Source organism: Podarcis bocagei (assembly GCF_964188305.1).
Source record: "Podarcis bocagei genome assembly, chromosome: 1".
Classification (NCBI taxonomy): Eukaryota; Metazoa; Chordata; class Lepidosauria; order Squamata; family Lacertidae; genus Podarcis; species Podarcis bocagei.
In genome coordinates this window covers 39,452,978-39,472,931 of record NC_138125.1, presented here as the reverse complement: position 1 = coordinate 39,472,931, position 19,954 = coordinate 39,452,978, and the positions used below count along the sequence as shown (strand labels likewise).

The 19,954-nt window shown below is 40.5% G+C and overlaps 1 long non-coding RNA gene across 1 annotated transcript in view; it reads left to right on the top strand.

Moving 5' to 3' along the window:
• LOC308596337 overlaps nt 1–4,019 on the top strand; it is a 646,399-nt gene extending 642,380 nt beyond the window's left edge. Inside the window, exon 3 of the long non-coding RNA XR_014012464.1 lies at nt 3,792–4,019. This is a non-coding gene — a long non-coding RNA (uncharacterized lncRNA). The remainder of the gene's footprint in view (nt 1–3,791) is intronic.
• Nucleotides 4,020–19,954: the final 15,935 nt, after the last annotated feature.

Here is a 19,954-nt window from a genome sequence, read left to right as displayed (position 1 = left end):
AAGCCCATCTCTTACCAGCCCTGCTCTGCAATCTTCAAGGCATTTGGCCTGGCTGGAACATGTCACTGAACTGTCACAATGGCTCTTGCACACCTGGATGGAGAATGAAGAGGGCTGTGTGGGTGTGCATGCTGAAACCTTGGACTGGAATGTCAACTATTGTGCAAAGATAAAATTTGCATGGGTTATAGCACCCACTTTTGCCTCTGGTCCCACCCACCGCTGGCATGGAACCACTAGAAGGTCTCCAATGACTGCAACCCTCGGCCCAAAAAGGTTCCTCACCGCTGGAGGTTTCAGGCAATTCCGAAATTGATGTGGAGCTGTTTGTCCCGTAATATTTTATACAGTGGTACCTAGGGTTTAGAACTTAATTCATTCTGGAGGTCCATTCTTAATCTGAAACTGTTCTTAAACTGAGGTACCACTTTAGCTAATGGGGCCTCCCACTGCCGCCGGTCTGCCACCACGTGATTTCTGTTCTGAAGCAAAGTTCTTAACCTGAGGTACTATTTCTGGATTAGCGGAGTCTGTAACCTGAAGTGGCTGTAACCTGAGGTACCACTGTATAATAATTTCCTTCTACAGCTTCTTCTTTTAAAAGCACACTCAACTGTAAGTACCTGGAAGCCATTTTTACAGCAATTCACTCTAGCTTATGCAGGCAGGGGTGACTTCCCAATATGAGTGTACTGAATGGGCAACCATTATTACAGTCTTCCTGGGGTGGTTCCCCAGCCCCCCCCCCCCCCCGCCGCAGGCATATGCATTATTCTGCACAGGTGATCTGCACCTCTAAAATGACTAAAATTGTGCCAGAATAAAAATTATAGCAGGTGGCAATTTGGAAAGATAGAGAAATAAAGTATTATAATTATAGTTAACAATTATATATAATGATATGCAGGCTGTTACTTTAATACTCATCTGCGTCATTCTGCAAATGGGATGCCTGCACCTTTGCAGCCTCTGGGACAGATGGAATTTCAGCTTCAATGAGCCCTTTGAGGAGCACTAGGGAAATATGTCTGTAAATAACAGACCATTTATTTTGGCACAGGGCTTCTTCTCTTGCCCAAATGAAGTGCTGTAGCAGAGTCTCCTTGAGAACATGACATAACAGAATGGATAATTTGTCTGTTCCCAAAGGTGACTTTTCAAACACTGTTTTAAAATAATCTGCTGTGGGGATAAGGAGACATAACAAGGCAGGGAAGGCAAATGAAGTTCAGCCTGTTTGATAGAGAAAAAGAAATTTCACCTTCCCTGTCAGCAGCTCTGTCTTATGGAAATTCTACAGGTGGATTTATGGAAATTCTTTTTTTTTCCCCTTCTCTATCTCAGCTTAAAATGGAAGCAAGTTCCAAAACTGTTTCTCCATGTTGAAACAATTTCTCCAAGGGAAGGCTATTACAGTGAAGCTAAATAAATATTTGATTTCTAGATGCCCAAATCATGGCCACAGTAAGGACTGTGAATTACATCAGATTTACGTGTTTGTCCCAGGAATAGTGAAGCCGCTTTATACTGAATAAAACCATTGGTTTACTTAGCCCAGTGCTGCTCCGTAGGACAGATTGAAGGCCTTTCCCCCAGCGCTTTTGATGCATTTTAAAATATGGATTTATTCTGCAGATAATCAATAATACACACCACTATCACAATGACACAGTCACATCATAAACAATATCTAAACATATTAAAAATGACAATATTAGTATCTTAGAAACCTTAAAACCCATTAAACATAAAACATTTTAGATTCAAGCAAGTCTTATATTAATATGGCTAATACTGTATATCACTATTTGATCTCAGTCTTAGGATGATATCAGACAAAGTGGGCCTTGCTTGAATATGACTAACAACGGCTATGGCCCTTAAATTTCTCATGATTAGCCAGTAAGCTTTTATAATATCTCATTTAGACCAAAGCAATATCAAAACTTACCTATCAGTAAATTAGTAGGATAAATCAGCCTCATATAATCAACGTGCTTATGTCTAATTAATGCATGAAAGAGTTAATGCATGGAGGGGTTAAGATCACAGAGTAAGCTGTCCTGCCAGCCTCAGATAGGTCATTCCCCCTCACCTTAGGAGAAAGGGTTACCAAACTCTTTGTTCTCTTACTACCAGTGCTTTTTTTCTTTTAAAAAAAACGTTTACGGGTACTCTCATTTTCCTACTCATACAGTGGTACCTCGCAAGACGAATGCCTCGCAAGACAAAAAACTCGCTAGACGAAAGGTTTTTCCGTTTTTGATTTGCCTCGCAAGACGAAATTTCCCTATGGGGTTGCTTCGCAAGACGAAAACGTCTCGCGGCTTTGTTTCCTTTGTCTAAAAACAAAGACACGTTTTGTTTATAAAGTTAATTTATTTTCCCTTCAATTTTTGAACTGCTCTTTACAGTATGTGTGACTTTAAAGAGCAGTTAATAAACTGTTGTTGTACCAAATTTGGCTTTGTTTGGACTTTTTTTGACCATAGGAACGCATTAATTGATTTTCAATGCATTCCTATGGGATTTCGTGATTCGCAAGACGAAAAATTCGCTAGACGACAAAAATTGCGGAACGAATTAATTTCGTCTTGCGGGGCACCACTGTATTGAAATACTGCCCCTCAATGAAGCCAAACTTAGATTCACAAAATGTTTAGGGGTATGCATACCCCTGTGCCATCGCAAAAGGCACTGCTCACTTCCATCATGTGAACCCAGCAAATAAGGAAGTGTATGGCTTAAGTGAACCTCTCTATGTTTCTATACAAATGATTTTGACACATTCACTATTTTGGAACCTCTTTCTGCTGTATGGAAAAGCATGAATCTGACAGTTGAATGGTTCATAAGTAAATCATTTTTAACTTACCAAACATGTGGTCTCTTTCTATGCTAAGGGAAGTGGAGAAGGTTGGAAGCAACTTAGAAGAGGTTATTTTAAAGGTTGGCTTTACTTTGCTGCATGTTTTGTGATTTCAAATCTCTGTTGGGGCTCCCTCACCAGAGTCCTTGTCCCAAACTTAGCTCTAGGCATCCAGAGAATTCTCCTTTTATAAAATCTAGTATCTTTTATCCTTTTAACAAAATACAAAAAAACCTCCAACACTTACAACACATGCCAGGGGGGCAGGGTCACTCAAAACAGGACACAACAGACAGAACAAGCAAACCAGCAAGCAATATGAAGAATTTGTATCTTTCCCCCTCATGTTTTTGCAACATAGGGAAAGAATTGCTGCAACCCATATTTGCTTATTATTCTAGAAATCTCTAGAAAACCATCGTTGATACCTTCCTTGTCCAATCTACAAAATCCATTAGTTGTATTAACTGAAGATGCTGGGGACAATTTATATAAGAAAAACGCTGGACAACAGCCCTTCTTATGTAATGCCAATGTTTTAGGATGTTCAAATTATAGGCAATATTGCAAATGTTATCCAGGATAGGTGAGAAGCTTGGTGCGTTCTCCAAAATCATTTTAGCCCTTTGAGAGGTGCTGGTGACCTGAAAGAAAGGTATTGCGTGGGATGGGGCAGTTAGTAAAGTCCTTAGCTGATTGCACATCTTCAAATGGGCTTGCTGTAGCCACCAATCAGCAGACAGCACAAGTGGCTGAGGGGTCCAATGAAGACTTCTGCTCTCTCATAGGCTGCAAATGATGCTCTGAGCATCATTTCCCTTGGGGTGGTAGAAAACGCTGTGACCATTATTTCCCAAAGGATTTGATTTGATATAAAGGAGAAATATCCTGTCTTTGCTCACTGGAAGGACAGATCGTGAAGCTGAGGCTCCAATACTTTGGCCACCTCATGAGAAGAGAAGACTCCCTGGAAAAGACCCTGATGTTGGGAAAGATGGAGGGCACAAGGAGAAGGGGACGACAGAGGACGAGATGGTTGGACAGTGTTCTCGAAGCTACCAGCATGAGTTTGACCAAACTGCAGGAGGCAGTGGAAGACAGAAGTGCCTGGCGTGCTCTGGTCCATGGGGTCATGAAGAGTCAGACACGACTAAACATCAACAATCCTGTCTTTGTCAGTCCTCCACTGCCTGATATCACGTCCCCAAAGGGCAGGTGGCAGAGTGCAGTGTGGCATGAGCAGAATCCAGATGGGTAGCCTGCTCACTGTGCCCTGCTGAGTTGTGTTTTCCATGGGGCTACTCAAATAGATGAGCACCCCTTATTTCGGTTCTCATCCCATCCCTAACTGTCATGACAACTGCATCAATGCATAAACTCTAGGCTTAAAATCATGCAAGTTTCTGGCAGGTTTTTTAGAATTTAGAACTCTTTGTCCTGGCTGAAAAGCAAATGTATTTCCCCCCCAGACATTGAACATGACCAGCCTTACTTGATGCATTGATGTCCCAATAAGGATGGGTCATGCGTCCTACTTACAGCAGAGAGATCTCTATTTGAAGGGCTATGGAAGGACAGTCCTCTGTTTGAAGGAGTCCTCGAATTTGAAAGGCTGCTTGGTTTAAAGCTTAAAATCCACAAGAAAAGGAAGCAGCGGGCTTGAAATTGCCCACCAATAGTTTGCACCGGAACAGTGTGCCGAGGAGGTAATGTGTAAGTGCCCACTTTTGTGCTCATTCCTGTCCCCTTATAAAGGTAAATGAGGTCATTCTTTTGTGGTCCCACTTAGAACCTAGCTGCTCCCCAATCTCCATCATGGAAACCATGCTACCATCTCTGGTTCTTTCTCCCTATCCCCTAACCATTACTCAGTCATAGCCATTCCTATCTGAAGTGTCCCAAAACACTGCTGCCTAGTGCAGAAGTCGTTCAGCTCTAATTCAGCTTTCATGGGCAGAGCTTTCCAAACGTTTCATGTTGGGGACACATGTTTTAGACATGCATCATTTCACGACACAGTTTTATTAGCAAACCAGAGGTTAAACTAACCCCTTCCCAGCTCTGGGTGTAGCGCAGGGGGCATTCACACGACACACCTACACCCTGCAGGCGACACAGTAATGTGTCGAGACACAGAGTTTGGAAAGCTCTGTTCTGGGGATTATTAACCATAGCTCCCCATCATATACTATACTGAGAGCCAGTGAGGTGTAGTGATTAAGAGTGGTAGACTCGTAATCTGGTGAACCGGGTTCGCGTCCCCACTCCTCCACATGCAGCTGCTGGGTGACCTTGGGCTAGGCACACTTCTTTGAAGTCTCTCAGCCCCACTCACCTCACAGGGTGTCTGTTGTGGGGGAGGAAGGGGAAGGAGATTGTGAGCCACTTTGAGACTCCTTAGGGTAGTGATAAAGTGGGATATCAAATCCAAACTCTTCTTCTTCTTCTTCTTCTTTAATTTCCTTTGATTGCACCCAGCAAAATGGTAAGCAAGGCTGATGGATGGCTGAACTGCCACTGGTACAGATAGAAACCTGGCCAGTGAGAATGGGAATGAGAAGCCCCTTTATTGCCTCCCACCACATGTAGACTAAATATGCAGAGGGACAGTGGGCTCATGCCTAGTAGCACCACCCACAACCTCTGCTATTCAGCTGAGGTCCTGAAAGAGGTTCTGTGTGTGTACTTAGGTCCCCCATGTGGGTATCAACCCTGATTGCTTAGGATTGTGGATTGCATGGACTCTACAGCTGCTGAGAGTGGGTGGGGCCTCTGGGCACAATCCCCTCCAAATATTCAGAATGTATACTGCCTGGAAGATGTAAAGGTTGCTGGAATAGAGAGATTGTGTATGATATTCCTGGAGTAATTTAGCTTCTGGGCCCAATTGTGTGATGTTTGGAGACCTCCTACTTCAGTCAATTATGATCCATGAGTTAGTCATTTTGGAGGGGTTTTGGAGGGGTTATTCTATCATGATTGTGTAGCCTTGGATCACAGCTCTTGGGGGGGGGCGAGGAAAAGGTAATACTAAGTATATGAGCTGAATAGTGGCTTACCAATAAAAATTAATTAAGCAAAGAAGGTTCTGCTTTTGCTGTTCCCTAACTCCCAGCTCAGCAACCAACCAAGTTCCCTTATTAATGACAGTGACTATTGACCTTCATCACCTAGTAATTTACAAGAAGCAATCAAGAAACTGCAAACCTCTTCTCTTCTCGGTGAATACCTCCTTGTCTTTTCAGATTTTCAGTTAGCTAGCAAAATTTGTGTGCCAGTCATGTGTCTTTTCATTTCTCCATTACAAATCTTGCGACTGGCTGCAGTACACAGAAGCTTCACCCATTAGATTTGCTGACGGGAATATATGAAAAACAGAATATCTGTTGCAGTTACATAAAATTCATAACTATGCAAAACTGCTGAAGGCTAGACACAGTTTAAAATTAAATGGGATTTAGTACATAATGCATGTCCCACACGGAAACAGATAAGGATATCGGTAAAAAGTTAAAACTCATGGTGTGCCAGAAAAAAGCAATGTATTTCCCTAGACTTAGGGACGGATCCTTGTTTCCCACTGTGGTGTAAGAGTTCCATCAGCAGAATTCGATCTCACATTATATTTGCTATGACTGTACAAGTGTAGGGAGGGTGAATGAAGTGATTATTTCCTGTGCCAGAATCTGCTTAGATTAATGAATGCAGATTAATCTGATAGGTTTAATTAATCTGATTAATCAAACAAGGCTTAATCTGAGAATCAAACAAGCAGTCCTGATCAATAATAAGGACTTTAACATTAGTAATATTAGTGTCAAATTCCTTGATCTCCTAAAGCCTGTCTCAGAAGGGATATTATCAGAGACAGGGTCATTAGGGCCATTATATATTTGATCCAATTTATGAATCACTTCCCATAAAACATCTTGAAGTGATTTCACAGGGAGGGGGGGGACTCAGGAATAAAAAATAAATAAAAACAATTCCACATATAAAAGTGATTTCAAATCCAACAGAGGGACAGACTGGGTTTGTTTACTCATTTGCTTACATTGTTATCCTGCCTTTCTTCCATTATAGAACCGTACAGGTAGTTGCAGGTGGTCTCCCACCCAGAAACTGACCAGACCCAGGTCCTCATTTAACTTTAGCTAGGTGCTGGTTTCATTTGCCTTCAGACCACACCCTTTGGATCACAGAGCCTCATCTGCAAAGGGAAGACCCCAGGGTTGCTGCAGCAGAGGCTGGGAATGGAATGGCTCAATGCACCTTGAAGGTGAGCTTCAATCCTAGATCACTTGCTAAAGCAGAGGAACCTGGTGGCCTCCAGGTGTTGCTGGCCTACAACTCTTACCATCCCTGACCATCAGCCCTGCTGCCTGGACTTTCAGGGAGTTGGAGAGCCACAAAATACCTAGACCTGCTCTACATTAAGTTAGGTTAGGTTAGTTTTTTATTGGTTGCTCTACTTGGTGCTGTTTTATTTTTGTTTGTTTTTTTTGGTAAATTGCTTCAGGTCATTTTTGTGAGGAAAGTGGCATCATCATTGTCATACAAACATTATCCTGTTTTTCATTACCACCTACACTCTGGGAATTAAGATGCCGATAAACCAAAATGGAAGCCTTGTAATGGGTCTTCCTGCAACTTAAAAGACCTATTACCTAACTATGATCGGTATCAGTCTAATCAATACGGCAACAAGGAGAGAGGGGGTACTTTGACGATGAGCAGCTTCAGTTGCTTTATTTTAATTGGAAACACCCATAGCCTCAGCAAAGAATATATCTCAAATGCTTAGGAACAAAGGAAGCTGCTTCATATTGAATCAAACCACTGGACACTTAACTGGTTGTGGCTCTCCAAGGTTTCAGGCAGGGTTCTCTCCCAGCCATACCTGAAGATGTGGAGAATTGAACCTGGTACCCTTTGCTTACCCAACATGTGCTTTACCACTGAATGACAGTCCTTCCTGTGGTATAACATTAAGCATTAGCCCCAGACATTGTGGTTTCTTGTGGTTACTTTCACTTTCCTATCTAGTTGCATGTGAACTCATTTATCAATGAATAACCACTTGTTCTGGCTTACAAAGTGTGTTAACCCTGTCTTATATTAAATAAGAACTGAACACTTCCCCTATTACTTATTGTTGTTTGTTGTTTAGTCGTTTAGTCATGTCCGACTCTTCGTGACCCCATGGACCAGAGCACGCCAGGCACTCCTGTCTTCCACTGCCTCCCGCAGTTTGGTCAGACTCATGTTTGTAGCTTCGAGAACACTATCCAACCATAATTACTTATTAGAATACTTATAATTACTTATTAGAATACTTACTTATTACAATAATTACTTATTATTGGGAACCAGGCAGAGGGCCTTCTCGGTAGTGGCGCCCTCCCTATGGAACGCCCCCCACCAGATGTCAAAGAGAACAACAACTACCAGACTTTTAGAAGACATCTGAAGGCAGCCCTGTTTAGGGAAGCTTTTAATGTTTGATGTACCATAGTATTTTAATATTCTTTTGGAAGCCGCCCAGAGTGGCTGGGGAAACCCAGCCAGATGGGCGGGGTATAAATAATAAATTATTATTATTATTATTATTATTATTATTATTATTATTATTATTATTATTATTATTATTATTATTATTAGAAACATCCAGATTTTCCTCTGTTCAAGATGCCAAAATTGGCTAAAAAATATGGCTTTATTTATTTTTTAATTTATTTATTACTTCTGCACAGAGCTCTCAACTTTTCCCTTTTCTTGCGAGGAATCCTATTCAGAATAAGGGACTTTCCCTTAAAAAAAGGGAAATGTTGACAGCTATGCTTCTGCAAACTGTCCTTTCTCACCTGCTCCTTCACAACCATTTTCTCTCTTTTAAAATGAAGATGATAGTCTTCAGCCTATAGAAAACTGTTCTCCTGTATGCATTCAAGAACAAGGCACAACCTGTCTAGGGAGTGGGCCCTCTAATGCTGAAACGGTCTCCCTTTACTTTGTCCTTCCAAAGTCAGGAGTGTGATTATTCCATAATTCTCTCACCTGATTAATTCTTAACTATGAACATAATTACACTCTCCAGAAGGTAAATCACTCTTATAAATCAGTGGCTGCTGACAGTTCATTCTTCTGCAATTCTAGTCCACTGCAGCAAAGTCAGGCAGGGAAGACTACCCAAAAGGGACATGTTTGCTAAAGCTTGCAGCCCTCTCAGAAGAACTCTTTATTAATGAAGTATTGGGAACATGAAACAAACCCTGAGTGCAAAGGCAGAGGGAGAAGTCTATAGATCATTATAATAAAACAGAAACTTTCCCTCTGGTTAGAGAGAGAGGAAAAGAGCTTGAGGTCATGTCAGCAATGAAAAGTGTCTTTAACCAGCCTGATGAATTTCTTTCTTTGTTAGTTCATGCATCACACATGTACATTTCATACACGTGTGTATATCTGGTTTTTTTAAAAAAATAAAAATCAATGCAGCAATGATGCCATTTCGGATTTCAGCGAGGGGCAAGATTACATTTAAAGTTAAAATAGAAAAAAGGTGCATATTATTTTGTGAGCCTCTACTTTGTTATGCCTATTATAGCTATAGCAACATGTTTCAAGCACCGGGGTTTATCCCTTTGACATGCACACCTCACACATGGCTCCATTTAATTGCTTTTAATAATGGTCTCTCAGTCTGTAGCACTGGCTGGACGGAATAATCGCTTGTGGCTTGAGACGTGAGAGGAGGAAGGATTGCTGTCCCTAAATGGCACTCGCACTATTAACGACATAGCAAGCAAATCTGATCAGCTTTTGACAATTAGTTTAGGCAGGCTTGGAGAAGGATGGTGAGTAAGTATATGTGTGTGTGTGAGAGAGAGAGAGAGAGAGGGAGGGAGGGAGGGAGGGAGGGAGGGAGGGAGGGAGCGCACCTGGCAGCGATATCAGAGGCAGAAGTTCAGCAGGTGCAGCATGGAAATATCATGCTGGGAAAAGCTTTACCTCTTGATTCCTGCCTTGGTCACTCTTGGTAACTTGGAGTCTCTGGACTCAGCTATACAGCTGCAAATATAACGTTTAAGTGCATTATACAACTGTGACACTAGATGGCTATTGTGAGCTTATGGCAAATTCAATACATTTAAAAAAACTTTTTTAAAAAGCATTTTCACAACGTTTTTTATATGTGTCTAGATTACACCTCTGTGTCTTAAAAGGTTCAGTTTAACAGAGATGCAGGCAGCTGGCAAAAACATGACTGGGAGAGCATCCATGATACCAAAGGCCAAGGTTAACTTCCACATATATATAATGTCAAGAGAGGGCTAGATTTTCCTTGCAGCATTATAACTGTGAAGGCATTTAAACAACAAACAAAAACAAAACACAAAACCTTTTTTAATTACCTGGGACAGTTGCCTGATAAGTGGGGCAGAGTTGGGTGACCCTGTCTACTTGCAAGACATGGAATCTCATTTTAGCCATGGCAGCATCTGCTGCTACCTCTGTGTTTTTGCAATGGAAATGGATTAAGGGCTGCCCGATGCCCATCATCCTATTTCAACGTAGCAATTGCCTTCCTAAAGTGGATTCCATGTTACACAAAATCCTGCATTTGGCAGAGACTTGCACCATATGCTTCAGAGAAAAGCAAAGAGGAAAATCCTAAAGAAGCTTGCAAACCACACACGAAAATACTACACAGGGAAAATTCTTCTAGACTCCAGCAGATGATTAATTTATGTCCTCCAGCACAATTAATAGCCCTTGCCATTTTGGCCCCCAAGACTGCAGATGTGGTTCTGAAAGACTAAATCTGTTCTCTGAAGAAGAAAATAATGATGGCTTAGAAAAAGCCTTTTTTTAGTAGAAGGAACAAATGTTAGAATTAAGGACCAGTTACATGATGCTGTGTGTTTGCCAGCCCAGCACTCTAATGGATACAGAGAATCATGAAGTGAAGAAGTCTTCACTAGGTCACCATTTACTAAGCGTATTTCTCCATTTACTTCCATGCATATCCCCCCACCCCAACACATGTTGAAAAGAATAAGGAACTGCTACCATGTTGAGCATTATTTTGATTCCATGATGGGCCTGAAAGTTTTGATCACTGGATGGCTCTTGCACTGAACACACAATAAAATATGTGGAAACATTTACTACACGGTGCTTATATAAAGCACATGGTTGGAGCCAGCCTTCCTGAAGAGCCTTGAACCCCTCTGAACCATATTGCTGATCTGCAATAGAGCACATGAATTTACCATTGTTTGCACCAGTTCTTCGGAATTCTCTTCTAGAAATGAAGCAAGCCCCCATATTGTTATGTTTTCAATCGATTATTGAAAACTTTTCTCCCCTCCCACCCAAGCCTTCTTGAATTAGCTCATTCCCCCCCCCCTGCAGTATTTAATTATTGTGTGTGGCTTTGTAATCTCAGTGTACTAAACACTGTTTTTATTATTTGCACTGTGTTTTATATTCTAAATATAATTCTATATATATTCTATATACCAGTGCAAGTGGCACGAAACTAAACTAAACAGTATTTCTGTGCACTCTGGCACTCGTTATGGTCCTCCATGCGCCAGTAGCTGTTTAGTCATTCTGGCCACATGACATGGAAAGCTGTCTGTGGACAAATGCTGGCTCCCTCGGCCTGAAAAGTGTGGCGAGTCCTGTACCCCATAGTCGCCTTTGACTGGACTTAACCATCCTGGGGTACTTTCCCTTGCTATATTCTATATGTGCACACTGCTCAGGTATTTTTGAATGTAGAACATTTTATACATTCTTAGAAAAGTCAGGCAGTATACTCATGAGAAAGTGAGCATGTGATGGTGGAAAGTGGAAGCAAGTATACTTCATCTGTGCCCTCTGTCCCTGTTTTGGTAGCTTTCCAACGCACAGAAGGCAACTGTCTGAAGTTGGAACCTTTTCCATTCATAGTAGTTCCCTTCACATATTGGGATTCTGGAAAATCAGGCTTCTGAAATTTATGGGAGAGCATCCATGGTACTAAAGACCAAGGTTAACTTCCATATATGTGTAATGTAAAAGAGGGCCAATGTCATGTATAAATGGCATCTAAAAAGTTGTATACAAATGGCTGTACTGCCAAAAGCTACCCCAAATATCTTCAGATATTTGCTATCTGACCCACTGTTTGCTATGTTGAATGAGGCTACCTCTAATAACTTTCATCCAGCAAGAGCTCTTCATCTCCCATCCTTGAACATTATTGTTTAAATAGTCAGAGGTACACTCATTCCATTTCATTCCAGTGTCATAGATTAAAGTATATAAGACTAATGCATTCGGACATTGCTTTTTGAAGATTAATCTTGTATTTCAAATGCCCCCAAATTCCAATTTGTGGAACTTGGTATGAATACCCCCACACACCTGTCAATCTTTGTGACCCTTTAACAAGTTATCCAATTTCTTTTTTAGAGAGGTAGTCTATAAGTCAGAAATAAGTTTCTGAATTTCCTTATCCATATTTATCCTGACTTCACACCCATAAAACCTATGTTTGAGGATCTCTCAGAAAAAGTAATTAACAATCCAAACAAGGTAGCATGCCACCATTTATTGGACCAACTGAGTAAGAAGCAAACATTTTAGTTTCTGCCCAACCAAACTCAATGGGGCTTACTTCTGAGTAGATCTGTATAAGTGTACTGTAGTACTGAGTTATTTCCATGCAAATTTCAGTAGACTTGATCTAGTCATTTGATCCAATTAAAGTATTCCTCTTACTGAATTCACTTGTTTCTATTCAAGGGGTCTGCTTACTTCTGAGATGTAGAAAAGGTCTTACTTGTCAAGCTTATTATCTGGATCAAAACTCAAGTAAAGTTTTGTCGTATTGGGTATTCTATAAAGGAACTACTTCAGAGTGAACAAATCCCTCAACCTGCTTATCATGCAATAGCTGGCGACAGCAAGTTGATTCATATAAGCCATACCTGACTTATATGAAGCTCTTGTGGTACCATATGGGCTCCACTTACTTGACAGATGGATATTGATATTTGTTCTCCTCTGCATAAAAAGTAGCTGAAGCATATGCATAACTCCTAATGGCATTAAAGCTCTGCCAATTAAGAGCATGTTCAAGCATTTGATATAATACTTGAGAGCATGTTTCACAAGTTTCATTTTCCATTTTACATCACAGGTTTGTCTAAATTTTTGTAGCTACTGTTGCTAAACCAGATGATTATGTGGAACACATTTTGTAAAACCTTTGTTGCTTTATCACCGATAAAATATAATGGCTTTTTAAAAAATCAGCAAAGTCAACTCAATAGTGTATGAAAAATTAAAAGGAGGAGGAGTGAAACTGGCCAGTTCTGCCTAAATTTGCAGTTTGAGTTCTGGTGTGCAGTTAAATCAGAAAATAATATAAGCAGGATCCAGATTTACAGAGCAATCCTCCCTATGTCTATTCAGAAATCTTTTTGGATTCAGTGGGGCTTAGTCCCAGGTAGGTAGAATATGGATTGCAGCCTTAGTCATGTATGATACTCCACTGAAATCAAAGAGTTTAAGTACATAACAACTACTTTAAGGACCATTGATTTCATGACTAAGTTGGGATCCAACCCCAAATGGCTCTGCTGTACAGTGATTAGTTAATTGAAACACACCTGGGCTTATAGTACTGGAAGCAAGTAATGGACACAATGCAAGATGATTACTTCCTGGCAATCCACAGTTCCCACAGCAAGTTGGATGATGTAACAGATGGAGGTTCGAGCTCTCTACTTAGCCTGTAATATATTCAACCGAAATAGTGATAGAGGATTAGAAAGTACATGTCTATAGTTTTATATCAGGTGGAGGGGGAACCTTTTTGGCCCTCCAGAAGTTGCTGAATGACAACTTCCACTGGTCCCAGCAAGCATGATCAATGGCCAGGTGTGAAGGAAGCAACATCAGGACGGCCAAAGATTCCCCACACATGATTATACAATATTAAACTGAAGACTGACAGGGCTTGTTTGTTTTTAGCACCATATCCTAATCCAAAATTAACTCATCAAATTGAATGCATAGAGGGGAAAGTTGGAAAGGATGAGAATTAAATGAAAATGGTAATGTCCAGATCCAGAATCTGAGTTAAAAAAACAAACAAACCCAAAATTATAAGCATTATGTGGGGAATGTCCTCTTAGCTGCCACCCACTGTGGCTGTTATAGCTGTATGAGCAGGACAGTGGGAATATGATGCAGAAGGAAAATCTACTGTACTTGGCATTAGAGAAATCTCTGCTTGGTCACCTCAGGTTCAAGGCCCACTGTGGGGCTGTATCTCAACAATCTACTGTGGAAAAGAGTAGAAATGGGGCATCTGAACTACAGAGAGTGTTTCTTAAATGTGTGAGACCGGCATTGTTTGAGAAGATCTGACATTCTTTTTCAGATGGTTTCATTCCTCCTCCAGTACATTGATAACTTTCTAGATTACTCTATGAATGAAACTGTATATTCAAGGAAGTAGATGGAAGTCCAATATACATTTATGTCTCTATGTATCTATGGGGGGTATGTGTGTGTGAATCAGGTGCATACACACTACTGAGTTTTGCTGTCTTGTATGTGCATACAATACTGTATAAAATACATGGGTTTTTTTAAAGCGCTTGCTTAATGAATGACCATCCATAGCTGATGATACACTCCCCCCACTAAACTTAAAGTGCATGGTGTGCACAGTCAAGACTTTGTTGCACAAACATTTCCTTCAATCAAGTTTAAATAGAACAACTATCTCTACAGATACAAGCTATCATATATTCAAGGATATTTAATCACAGTATTCTTGCAGGAGACAGGGCATGGCAATCTATATGGTTCATATCTACTTTATAGCCTTTTGAAGTCTTTTGAAAGATGTTTAGGAAGCTGCAACTGGTGCTGCCTAATTATATAGCGGCAGCAACCACTATATTATTTTCTTCCATCTCCACTTCTGCCTATGCAATTCCAAACTCCATCTAAGGTGTCATTCGCTTTTAAAGCACTAAATGGCTCTTGGCCAAAATGGCTGCTCACCTATTCCCATGGTGGGCAAAGGTTGCGACCCAGCACAGAGCTTCCCCATCTTCCTGGGGCCGCACCATTTTCTATGAGCTGTTGCTGTGCTCCTACAGCTGTCAGAGTGGGTTCTGCTTTCCTGCTGAACCCAGATTCAAATTCAGCCAATCCACGGCGGCTGGGCAATAGGAGCGGACTGTTTCATGAGGCTTCACTCCAGTCTACTCCTCGCATTTTAAAAGGGGGGCAGTGCAGCCCAGCCACTTAGATCATCAGAAGGAAATCTTAGGATGCTGGGTGGGTCCTGTGTTGACACCAACCCTGTGGAACTCCCTGCCCCTGGAGGTCCATCATTCATAATCTTTTGTCCATTTTTATTTGGAGTTAAAGACGAACCACTTCACTCAGGCCTTGCCATTATCACAAATTAGGGATCCCATAGCAGAAGCTATCAAACAAAAATCAAACTTAGAATAGGTGGCTAAAACTTAAACTGGGCAAGTTAAAGCAGGCATATGCTTTTGGGTTTGTTTTCAAGGTTTGTTTGTTTGTTTTTGGAAAAATGAGATGCTGGTACCCAGTAAAAAATGCTATGGTTGCCACCACAAATTAGCTGCCATGAGTGGAAAGAGAGGATGGTATTTCATGCTAGTGAGTACCATCACAAAGAAAGCACTGTGTGTGTATATATAGAGAGAGATGGTGCTGGTGGTATTTTTAAAATCCTGATAATATGCATCTTCTCTATGGTCGTTTCATGTACTTTAAGGGCAGCAGTTTTGAATTTGAATAATTTCATAATGTCATACTGTTTTGAAAACTAAATGCCTTGATTATTATTATTGATTTCAACCACCAACACTTTTTAATTTAAATGCAAATCTGTTCAACTTTAGCCTTTGTATTTAGAATCACATCTCTCCCTAGCTTTGCTCTGCACTGTCAGAAAAATGTTTGCTCAGAGAAGATGAATCAATATCAATTTACCTTGTGGTATTGTGCTAGCACCCATCCTTAATACATGAATTATGCCCTTTGCATCACACCTTGATACAATGAAAAGGTGTTCAGACTGGATAGCAATCACATCTGATACTTCTGGGACTTTGGCACAACAATCTGTGTCTGCTTGGGAGCACTAAGAAAGAAAGATAATGCAGATGCCATGCCAGAAATATAAAACAGGGAAGAAAGGACCAGAGATGCCCTGAAAAACCGCTGAGAGCAATTCAGTTTGCTTTCCCAGCTCATATTTTTAAACACTTGTTTCTTATTATTGAAAGCATTCAACAATCAGCTAATTTTTGCATAAATTGCAAGTCATATCGGAAGAATGACTTCCGTTATAATATTGCTTCCAGAAAACCACAGTCAGTCACTGCCAGCAATATGTTGAGATATTTATTAATAAATATTTAAAACTCTATATTGCTCTTCAGTTTCAAATGTCCCAGATGCATGTCCCAAAGGAGAAACAAGAACAGAACCTGTACACACTTAAGCAGATTTTGTTTGCTAAGACATGAGAAAGCAATTGAAGGTCAGGTAAGAAGGATTTGTTAAAAGTAAACCTGGGGACAGTTGGAATTGGTAGAATTAAGTGATTTAATGGAGAGTTTGCAAAAGCATGAAGCTGCTGTAAAAAAGTTGGAAGTTGAGTCAGGTATCTGGCTGAGAATGTCTAATTCAGAAATGTTAGAGATGAATTTGCGTTTTTGTGAATGATATGTCAAGCTATTCTTTTGTAGTTTTGCTATAATATTGTGTTATAATTATATTTGCAGACCTTTAAAACAGTGTATTTCCCCCATTTGTAAAAAAATGAGCAATAAAATATCCAGGGCAATAACAGCAAGTACAAAGACAATCACAGAACCAGTACTAGGGCAAGGGCCTTTTCAAAATGGCACCCCAGTTCTGGAAATCTTCCCCAGAGATCTGACACATTATTTAAGCCCATTTCTGTGCCAGGTGAAGACTTAAAAAAAAACCCCCAAAAAACCCATGCCTTCTCAAATCTCTGGTCTTAATTTTAACCCACTGCTTGCCTTTTCTGTATTTTAGCTATGCTATGAAACTGGCTTGCAGGCACTCTTATACTACAAGTTTGTCTGTTTTTATGTTCATTGTATTTTAATACTATATTTTATCATTTTGTGAGCTTATCAGATAATATTGCTACTGGGAGGTCTACATCAATGGTGCAAAATGGAAGTCACCTAAAGATATTCCTTCCAGGAGGCCAGCTCTGGCCCTTAAGTGGAAGCTGGAATGTTGCTTGCCAAGCATGACTCAGGCTTCCTGTCTTCAGTTCTGTACCTGCAGTTTCTCCTCTCTCTCCTGTTCAGAAATCCTCACTAGCCAACACTTTTGCCTCTTACCAATTGCTTAATGAAAGGTTTCCAGTTTACCTATGCCTTCTTTCCACTAGTTCCAGCCCAGCTTGGTAGTTCACTGGAGAAACCACGGAGGGTCGATAACCTGATACCTCCTGTCCTTACTACATTTTGTTTCTAAAGTAGCATAGAGTACATAAAAAAATTCCTTAGAAGCTTAATGATCTTTTCTTTGTACATTGGGAATCCCGGCCTTAGGCGAAAAAAGGATATACAGTGGTACCTCAGGTTAAGTACTTAATTTGTTCTGGAGGTCCGTTCTTAACCTGAAACTGTTCTTAACCTGAAGCACCACTTTAGCTAATGGGGCCTGCTGCCTCTGCGCCGCCAGAGCACGATTTCTGTTCTCATCCTGAAGCAAAGTTCTTAACCCGAGGTAATATTTCTGGGTTAGTGGAGTCTGTACCCTGAAGTGTCTGTAACCTGAAGTGTATGTAACCCGAGGTACCGCTGTATATTATTTATTTTCACAATGAGGTGGATACATTTTAATGTGTTCCAAAGGAATACTAATCCTTGGGCAGCTGAAGAACCTTTTAGATGTGTGTGAATGTGTGAACTTTTCTGGATCCTTCATTGTATTTATTACAGAAGATGAGTTTTCCAACAGATCTGAGTGTGTAAGGCATACATCAGTGACTATTGTGTTACTGTTTTGCCACCAAGAATGAGGCTGAAATTTCAACTGAATTCATTTCTGTGCTAAGTTCTGGAATGTGTTTTTCCACCATAATATTTACTGAAAAACCAGCACTTCAGTGAGTAATAGGGTATGATGCAATCTGTATTTTCTTATTTTATTGGAGTATGACTTGGAGAGAGAGGAAAAAGAACGAAAACTGACAAATATTTCTCAGATGCTGGAAAAACAAAGTGAAAGCATTACACAATCTCAGATATTAAATGCTGCCTAGTCACTTAGATTTTGAACGAGGGAAAGCTGAAGTAAAATGGGTCAGAGACATCTGCTGGATCCAGAATTTGCAGTACAGTGGTACCTCGGGTTAAGTACTTAATTCGTTCTGGAGGTCTGTTCTTAACCTGAAACTGTTCTTAACCTGAAGCACCACTTTAGCTAATGGGGCCTCCTGCTGCCGCCGCACCACCGGAGCACGATTTCTGTTCTTATCCTGAAGCACTATTTCTGGGTTAGCAGAGTCTGTAACCTGAAGCATATGTAACCTGAAGTGAATGTAACCCGAGGTAACACTGTACTCTATAGCGTTCTGTGATGGATAGTAGAGCCAGACCAGAGTCTTGTGATGCAGTTTCTCTGAAATTCCACCAGAATGCTGGAAACTCTCTCTGATTGGCTATGGAGTCAGCTAACCACAGGACAGCACTTTGGGGGAGTGGGATAAAATGACCAGCTTTCTGAGGGAGTTAGATAGGGCTGGATTTGAGAAGAGGGATAGGATTTGATTTGAGATGTTAGACAGGTTTCAGGTTGGGAGATAGGGAGTGAGATAGGGAGAACTCGTTCTGAGTGAGTGAAAACCTAAACACTTTTAATTTATCCCCAATTTAAATGACTAGGAAATCCAGTTCCTCAATTATTTGACACTATTAAAACCATATTCACTGATACTGCAATGTATTTTCATAGAAGGCTATGTGAAAATGTATCTGCAACACAAATAAAGACTAAATTCTGAATTTCATGAGGAAAATAGGAGCCTCCGAAGGGAGGAAAATTCATAGATTTTTTCATATTACTTCCTGTCATTTACAAGATTCAATTTAACTGACTTTGTGTCATCTTAAGTATTGTTTTATTTTTTTATTTTTTAGTTTAGTCAGTGCTCACCACAAGCTACGTTTCCCATCATGCTCTGCTTTTCCCTTTCTTGTTAGGTTTCATTTAAAGATCTTGGGCTAGGTTTGATTTACCTCAAGGCTCACTTACTGGTGCTTCCACCAGCTGCTATTTTTCCTCATGGCTGACTGCAGAACCTCAAGGAATAGCCATGTAGTTATTCTGTCACATCAGGAAGTCAGTGTATACTTGACTTCACGATGTGTATATTTGTAGCAGAACAAAGATTTGGATTCCAAGATGTAAAGTGAGAATCAGTCCTAAACTGCACCATTGAATCCAAATTCCTTTCACACAAGGCTTTCATTTGACATTTGGTCCATCCAATTCTGGATAAACTAAGTAAAGAGAACACTCTTAAGATAAATATTATTCTAATGTTTTTCAAACATTTCAAATAATCAAGGTTAAGCTCATTATTTGCACTTTCCAGCTGTTATTCTATACACACTTATCTTTAGTTGTCATCTGTGAGTTAAATCAGCAAGAGAGTGCAATACATTTTAAGAAGGTCTGGGTTTGTTTTTCCCCCACAGGAGCACATCTTCCAGCCCTTCTCTTAAACCACCAATATGAATTAACAACAGCATTTCAATCGGTATTATGAAAGCTGAAAATCCTCAGGGGAAAAAAACCTGATAAAAATATTGGGGGGAATCCCTTCCTGTTTAGCTCTTCCCAAACTGTCCCAAAATTTCAGCCCTCCCCTGGATAATATTCAGCAAAATCCCACCCCATTTCACCACCAACAAGTAGCATGGAGAATTTTAGGAGTCCATTTTCAGTCAGTCTTAGTTCTAACCTGCTTGTAGCATTGAT